The 6,003-nt window shown below is 38.9% G+C and overlaps 1 long non-coding RNA gene across 1 annotated transcript; it reads right to left on the bottom strand.

Annotated features, from left to right (window-relative positions):
* Positions 1-308: 308 nt before the first annotated feature.
* LOC132539372 (uncharacterized) lies at positions 309-5,993 on the bottom strand. Its single transcript, XR_009550613.1, has 2 exons — positions 4,993-5,993; positions 309-529 (listed from the first exon to the last, which is right to left on the bottom strand). It is a non-coding gene; the product is annotated as an uncharacterized LOC132539372 (long non-coding RNA).
* Between the last annotated feature and the right edge of the window lie 10 nt (positions 5,994-6,003).

Raw genomic sequence — 6,003 nt, 5'->3', positions numbered from 1 at the left:
GATAGGACCTAGAGGAGGTTGAATTGTTATGTGGAAAACTCAGAAATGGTACAGCCAGGGACTCAAATTGGGATCCTTATACCAGTCCTCGCACTTTGTGCCACTTTCACTTTACCGGCTGCACTATCACCCAACTCCATGGTAGGGAACTCTTTTGATAACTTTAGAGGCAAAAATAGGGACAAGATTTTTCAGAAGTCATAGACTGAAGCACAAAATAAAATGTGGTCTAAATAGTGCAGCAAATACACTTTTAACATTTCAGATTACATGCCATTAAGCTAGAGTAACTGAATACTGAGACATAGTTGAAGAAGCAATAAAAAATTAATTGACTTTATTTTAAATGAACTGCAGAGTATACTTTACACATACTTTACACATCGTATCAGGGCCAAACCTGGAACTTTTTGAATACAACCCCCAGGCCTCCATTCTATCACTGAATACTGTGTCTTGCTTGAGATCAGGCCTCAGCATTAGGTTGTGAATGAATTCTGTGAAATCTGGAATACTTTACATTTTGTATCTAGAGAAAAACACACAGAAAATGTTTTGTTAAAACATTCTGAAGGCAACTAAACTACCATAAGTGAAAGTCATCCTTTCTTAGCATTATGAGTGAAATTGTTCCTGAACAACAAAACAGAAAGTTACTATCAAAACAATTTGCCTATAAACATTGCAGACTTTCTGTTCTGCCTACCTGTCTGCAGGACTTCACTCCTCTATCTTGACTTTTTCCCCTTTCCTCTTTCCTACCTACATTTTGCTTCTCCCCCACCTATATTTCTTCCTTCCTTTCTTTCATTCATTAATTCTCTTTCTCCTTTTGATTCCTTCCTTCCTTTCTGGCTGAAGACCACTTAACACTGCTTTTGGAGGTGCTGGACATTGAGCCTGGGAGCTTGAGGGCCTAAAATCATTTGCATAACTGATGCTGTTTCTCCAGTCCACAGAGTAATTTCTGCTTTGATCATTCTTCACTCATTCATTCAACAGCCATATTAAGGTGCTACAACTAGCACTTGAGTTGTAAGAGAGTTGAAGATGGTATAAGTCACACCTCACAAGTCACATCTCATCAACTAAACATCTGGTTTCCATACAGGTTTTATAAACCATGACAGGTGTACAATGGAATGCTGCTGTGTACCACCAAAGGGGCATACACAACTTGTGGACATCTTGTTGGAGTGGTAAATTAACAATTGAAAGGGAAGAAAACAGTGGGGCTGACAGAGGGTAGAAACTCAGGCAAAGACTAGAGAGAGAGAAGGGACTGCTCCTGTGGCTGCCTCAGTGCTCCATTTCAGTGAGGTGCTGTGGAGCAAGGGACAGAGTGGGGGTAAGTCCACTGAAAGATACAAGGCTGTATAATCTAGCAACAAAGTAAGCGATTTTATATTTCATGGCAAGGGTTTCTGAGCACTTCTGAAGCCAAAGTTCAATCACTGGCCAAGTGAAGAACTGTAGAATTTAGAGTTGTCATTTAATTTGACTGCTTTATTTATTACCTAAGCTTACTGCTAGATTAGTCAGGTATTTCTGCCTTCATACTGTTGCTAGAAACATAAAAATCTGAGGAAAGACACATTTTCTCAGAGCAGTTTCATATTCAGGCCACAAATAGAAGATTATGCAACTGCTCTATGACTTTTTAAAAAACTTTTTTGGTATTTATTAATTTTTTTGTGCCCTTGTTTAACATTGTTGTGGTTATTGATGTCGTTGTTGTTGGATAGGACAGAGAGAAATGGAGAGAGGAGGGGAAGACAGAAAGAGGTAGAGAAAGACAGATACCTGCAGACCTGATTCACCACTTGTGAGGAGACTCCCCTGCATGTGGGGAGCCAGAGGCTAAAACTGGGATCCTTAAGCCCATCCTTGCACTTTGCACCACGTGCACTTAACCCGTTGTGCCACTGCCAGACTCCCAGCTCTAGGACTTCTAAGGCTGAGTTAGAAAATGTGAAACCAGAGGTCACTTGTAGGTGCAGCAGGCTTAGCAAACATGTGACAATGATCAAGGATCTGGTTCGAGCCCCTGGTCAACACCTGAAGGGGAAACGATTCTGAGTGGTGAAGTAGTGCAACAACGGGTATCTGTCTGTCTCCCTGCCTCTCTACCATGCTCTTGCTTCTTGATTTCTGGCTGTCTCTGTCCATTAAATAAACAAAAATAATAAATAAAAACAATAAAAAAGTGCAAATGCAAATAGTATAATGTTAAATGTCAGCAATATGGCTGCAAACTTTCCCCCAGACCTACTGTTCCACTAGAGAGACATCAGTGCACCAATAGGCAGATCAGGAAATAGTCGGCACAGCATTAGACCTAAACATTTGCAGGGTTGCACAAAGTGCCTACTCCACCTGCCACCTTCCTGTTTGTGAGCCTTGGTCACATTAATAGACACTGAAGCAGTTCTGGGTTTACTTTCCATACACAGTTCTGGGGGAAATTGACTGGATCTCCCTGAACACAGCCCTCATAGCACTGCATCAGTCTTTATTTACTATAAGATATGAATGTTTCCAGGACTTAAAAAAATAAAGTGAAAATATAATGAAGGTAATACTTATTTTTAACTGGTTGATATAATAACCTTCCTGTATACCTTTTACTTACACGTTTGTGAAATAAGTATACATGGGTTCTATGCCTACACACACAAATGAAGGTGAGCCTAAGAGCTTGCTGAAACATTTCATTAATCACTATTCTCTGGCTATATCTGTCTTGCTTATTAGTAATAGATTATTCAAAATATTGCTTTGTGGAGAAAACATTAAATGGCGAAATTGGTGCACATTTCCAACTTTGTTATCAGTAAGTATTATAGGAATAGCAGGATGAAAAAGTTTAAGATATAAGAACAATAAAACATAAATGCTAGTGAAAATATAATAGAAATCTGTCACTGCAAACTGATTCTAAAAACTTGTATCACCTATAAAGGTTCAAAGTGATATTTTCTATTGGTCTGTCTTTTAGTTATCATCAGAGTAATTATGGAGGACCAGTGCCAGCAGGATGACCCACTGCAGCAGACGGCCCTTTCTTCCTTCCTCCTTTCCTTCCTCCTTCCTTCTGTCTTTTCTTCCTTCCCTCCACCCCACTATTCATTCCTTCTGATTTTTCCTTTTTTCCTTACGTTTCTTTCCTCTATTCCTTTGTTTCTTCCTTCTTTTCCTCCCTTCCTTCCTTCCTTCCTTCCTTCTACTTCATTATATAGGACAGAGAGGAAATTTAAAGGAGAGAGCAAAATAGAGGGAGAGAGAAAGGAAGTCTCTTACAAACCTGCTCAGGAAGTATTTCCCCTGTAGGTGGGGTGTAGGGGCTGGACCTAGGTTCTTGCATATGGCAATGACTAAGCTCAAATGATATGCCACTCCCTGGCTACCTAAAGGTGAATGATAGATTTCAATATTTAACATCAAATTGGACTTACATCTCTTTTTAAATTTTCTGTTATTTTGATAATATCTTTACTTCATGTTCTCTAATTTCATATCCTGATGAGAAGTCTTTACCTGTCCTTTTTTTTTTTCAGCATTTGCATCCTCATTTAAACTGACGTTTTACTACATCCAGTAATTGCTTTATGGTAGCAATTTCATCCTCTAGCTCTTGGATTTCTTGGAATATGTTTCTGGTCTTTTCACAACAACCAGAATCCTAAGTAAAGCATAAAAGAATTTTTATCTAACAATAAACTAACATGTTACAATTTTCATCGGAACTATAAACATTCTTTATGGTATACACCAAAATGATTAATATTCTTCAATTAGAGAAAGTTGGGTGCATTCTGCAAAAGTTATGGCAGTATAAGTGTGGACCTATTCAAAACTTTAGAACAGAGACACTGACTCAATATTATGTCTCATGGTTTGCATGGGGTAGGCCTTGTCTTTGGTTCTAGGCCTGTATATAAACAAGAAAGACAAACAAGCAAACATGCAGTGGACATCGCAAGTAGAGCTGACCAGTGCCATTCTCCCTCTCTCCCCTATGTGTGTGTGTGTGTGTGTGTGTGTGTGTGTGTGTGTGTGTTTGTGTGTGAGCGAGTGCATGCTCTTACATTCATTCTATATAAAACCTACAGCTGAAAACAATGAATCCCACAAAGCAAAAATTACAGACACATATAACTACTTGCTTCCTTCTTTCCTGTCTGGCTGGAATTTGTCCCCAGAGCTTCAGAGTTGGCCACGTGTTAAAAATCCATAAATTTCAGTGCTGAGAGCATAATGAAGGAAAAATACAGTTCTGTTGTAGTCAAAGTTGCATGTGAATATGAACGATTGTTTGTATCAATAATTTAAGTTCTGTATTTAATTTCTTGGAATGCATTTAAAATAAAAGCCAAAGATTGTGTCTCTCATCAGGTATGGAATGTCAACCCTTCAGCTTCATTACTCTGCCACCAGGTTCCAGATGATACCAGGATGCCAACCCGACCACCTTGGGTAGAAGACCCCACCATGTGTCCTGGAGCCCCGCCTCCCCAGATCCCTGCTCCAGGCTGGGAATATGGATCGATCTGCCCATATTCATGCCCATGCCAATGCCCATGTTCAGTGGAGAAGCAATGCCAGAAGCCAGATGCTCCACCTTCTGCACACCACAATGATCTTGGGTCCATACTCCCAGAGGGATTAAAAATAGAGGAGCTATCAAGAGAGGGGATTGGATATGGAGTTTTAGGGGTTTGAATTGTGTGGAAATTTACCCCTCCTATTCCACAGTCTTGTCAATATTTCCATTTTTTTCTTTGCCTCTAAGGTTATTTCTGGGGCTCAGAGCCTGCACTACGAATCCCCAACACCTGGAGACAACATTTCTTTTTCAAGTTTGTTGCTCTTGTTGCTTATCAGTGTACCTGATCCTTATGGTAATGACTGCACTCAAATGAGTATGCCACAGCCTGGCCGCCTAAAGGTGACATGTTACATTTCAATTTTTTTAAATCCAATTTGACTTACATTTGTTAGCAACTCTTCTGTCACTTCTCTTACTGACATTGTTTGATGTTCCATGTATTTTATTGTCTCATTCATTTTCCTTTTCCGTCTGTTAATATCCTCTTGTAGTATGAAAACCTCATTTTGAAATGTGCCAATGTCTCGCTGTAGAGTAGCATTTTCACTGTTTAGCTTTTGGTTTGTATCCAGTATCTTTCTTAGACTTGCAGAAAAACCAGTATCCTAAGGAAAGCATAGATGACTTTCAGCTAACAGGAAAATGACAGGTTCCAATTTTCTCTGGGACTATAAACATTCCCTATGCTATACACAGAAATGATTACTATTCTGCAATTAGAAATAGTTGGATGAATCTTTAAAGTTTACAGCAGTATAAGTGTGTAACTATTCAAAAATTTAGGACAGAGATGGTGACTCCATATTTAACATCTCAATTCTTGCATGGGGTGAGTCCCTCCTTTGATTCTGAGCTGGTATATAAACAAGGAAAACAAAGAAGCAAAACATGAAAGAGGACATCACAAGTATCTCATCAGTGCAATAATTCCTCTTTCTCCTACATGGGTGTGTGAAATTGGGTGCATTTATATGTCCTACATATATAAATATGAGAGAACATACAGTTGAAGACAGTGAATCCCACCAGATATAAACTACAGCCACACAGAATATCTTGCTTCCTTCCTCTGGGATGAAATACTACTCAGTTCTGAATGTTAGAGGAGCTGGGCATTAAAACTAGGAGCCTCATAGAATCTATGTCTATGCACATCAATGAAGGTGAGTAAAAGGTAATTTCCTAAAACATGTCATTAATCATTATTCTCCATCTATATCTGCCTTGCTTACTAATAGTAATAGGGAGATAACACAAAAAATATTGATGAGTGGAGAAAATATTGAATGGTGAAATGATGCACATGCCCATGTTTCTCAACAGGGACTACTACAGGAATAGCAGCACAAAAAAGTGTAAGAAATCAGTGTAAGAATAACAAAAGTGTAAATGTA

Source organism: Erinaceus europaeus, chromosome 1 (assembly GCF_950295315.1).
Source record: "Erinaceus europaeus chromosome 1, mEriEur2.1, whole genome shotgun sequence".
Lineage (NCBI taxonomy): Eukaryota > Metazoa > Chordata > Mammalia > Eulipotyphla > Erinaceidae > Erinaceus > Erinaceus europaeus.
The sequence above is the reverse complement of the archived record's forward strand: the minus strand, read 5'-3'. Positions and strand labels throughout refer to the sequence as shown.